The sequence below is a fragment of the Cynara cardunculus genome, unplaced genomic scaffold, assembly GCF_001531365.2.
Source record: "Cynara cardunculus var. scolymus isolate 2C unplaced genomic scaffold, CcrdV1 Un_Scaffold_2064, whole genome shotgun sequence".
Classification (NCBI taxonomy): domain Eukaryota; kingdom Viridiplantae; phylum Streptophyta; class Magnoliopsida; order Asterales; family Asteraceae; genus Cynara; species Cynara cardunculus.
The window spans coordinates 56,714-59,377 of record NW_020200963.1 but is presented as its reverse complement, the minus strand read 5'-3'; positions in this window follow the sequence as shown (position 1 = coordinate 59,377).

Genomic DNA, 2,664 nt, shown 5'->3' with positions numbered 1-2,664 from the left:
ATCGTAAATGAGTGAAGCATTACACATAGTATGCCCGTCCCTCATCAGTGTATTTTTTTGTTCAGATCGTATATATATATATATATATATATATATATTTTTTTTTTTTTTCATAATGTGTAACGGGTAATGGATGACAAAAAACCATTTATTCATACCCTACCCACTAAAATGCGGATAAATAAATAATGGATGAGTGAATAAAAAAATGCAGACTCCTCTCTAGTCTCTACTCTAGCCCTTTGTTTGGCTACTCTTAACGGGCTTCTATTTTAATTAAATTGGGCTCCCTGTTGGCCCATAAAAATGCAAGATTTAGAATTAAATGTTCGAACATTTGGAAATAAAGCCCGAATTTGGAAGTCCCTTTTTACATAGATTAATTACAAACAATTAGATTTTACAAAATAGTAACATAATTCAATGTTTGAAAATATTAAATGTTTTATGAGTAAAAAAAATTGTTGGACAAATATTGTATTTACATCTAAAAATTATGACAAAATTTTTTAAGTGATTTTAATGAAATCATCTGTTCATTTTAGGTAATCGGATTTACAAGAGAATAATGGGGTTGGTAGCTAAGTTAAAACACCAGCTAGAAGGTTTGGAGTACACACTGGTGTAAGTTAACTAGCGAGTTTCTAAGTGGTAGATGGTAGTGTACGAGTTGTACATTGTCGTGCTTGGAAACATAAGGCTGTGCATGGGTCATGCTTTTTTTTCCCTTGAAAAGAACACAAACCGTGCGTGTACTTTCAGGGTCTTATCAGCTGATCGACATTACATCTGATGATGGGTTCTTCAGTTGACATTTTGCGACTCACGGGGTCATCATGACTTCGCTGATGGTTTTGCTTATTATATATTATCGGCTGATGTGTTTTGTCACTGATGTGGTCATTAACTGATGAGTTTTCAGCTGATGGTTTTTCCATTGATTAGTTATCAGTTGATGGGTTTTCATCAATTTTGGTAACTGCCTATTACTTCTTTCCAACAATCATTTCTATTTAATGGGGAGCTATTCTCGGTATTAATATTGGAGCGATTGCGATTTTCTTAGTTTAAATGGGAACAATTTTTGTTAAAACCGGAACGGATGATTTAAAGTTATCTAGAGTGAATTTCGTGACATCCATGCAAATTAGGTTCGAAATATTACTTAAGAAAAACGAGCTCTCACGTGATCTCAAATTTTTATCCAAGCTTTAATCACTTAGGGTGCGTTTGGTTTGCAGGAATGGAATGGAATTGGAGGGATTTGGATTTAAAATCTATTCCAATCTTGTGTTTGGTTTGTAGGATTGATAAAATTTAAAATCCTGGGATTCATTAACAATCCTGTGACCGGTGGATTTTAGAATCCTTTGAAAGGACACGGGTTTTGTAAAATCCATTCCCGTGGGATTCTAGGTCTCGTCTCCATCGCATCCTCCAAATCTTGCCCTAGGTCTCGTCTCCATCGCATCCTCCATTTTCATCCCTGACCATCTCCTCCAGCCTCCAACATCCCTGTCTCCTCCAGCCTCAAACATCGCTGGCTCCGTAGCTTTCTCCCACGGTGGCCGTCTTCGGCTTTCTCCCACTGTCGCTTTCTCCCACAGTGGTCGTCTCCATCGCCGAAGACAGGTAATTTCTACTTACTTCGATTTCTGTTACGACTTCACAATACGATTAATGCTCCGATTTGTACTTCGATTTCTGCATATTGTACTTTGATTTCTGCATATTCTGTTTCGATTTGTACTTCAAATACATAAGGGTACTTCATATTCTATTCCGATTTAGTTCATATGCTGTTCGTTTAATGTTCCGATTTGTATTTCATATTTTGTTCCAATTTTTAATTGCTATACATCAGTGGGATAACATGCATTTCAACCATAAGGCTGCTGTTAATGATCAAAACAAAAGGGTAGTTGTTGTTGTGCTGATGATGGTCAATGGAAATTGGTGGATTCTGCAGTTTTAAACTTTTATATATTTGTATGTACTTGCATTTCTTTTTCCCCTGTTTGCACCAGATGAAGGGGTGTTTTTATATGTTTTTCATGCTCACAACATCTAAATTTGATATACAAGAGACCCTTGCATCATGTGGATGGCTGTTTGATCCAAATGCTTACTGCTTAATTGTTTTCACATTGTGCCTCATCGATTCTTAGTCAAGTTGGAATGCATGGTCTAATAATGGCAACAAAATAGGAGGAATTTCATGGATCAAACATTTTCAATAGTTTATGATGATGGCATTGGGAAAATAGGTAACGTAAGAAACTTCAAACAGCCATGGCTGACGGATTTAGTAATGCGGTTACTAAACTTGGAGAAACTTCAATAGTTCAAGGTGGGAATGCAAATATGCAATCTGAAGAAACTTCAACTCCGCGTCGTAAGAAGAGAAAACGTCGAGTAGATCCCATGGCTGACGGATTTAGTAATGCGGTTACTAAACTTGGAGAAACTTTGGAGAAAATGGCGAACAAACTTAGCAGGGGTGTAGAACGAGAAGACGAACTTGATAAGAAACGTTCGATGGTCACTCCTGAGATATTAAAAATGCAGACGTGGGCCCAACGAGATAAGTTTAAAGCAATTTCATTGATAAGAGACGATCCTGAAAAGGTGAACATATTTTTGGAATTCCAAGAAGCGGATAGG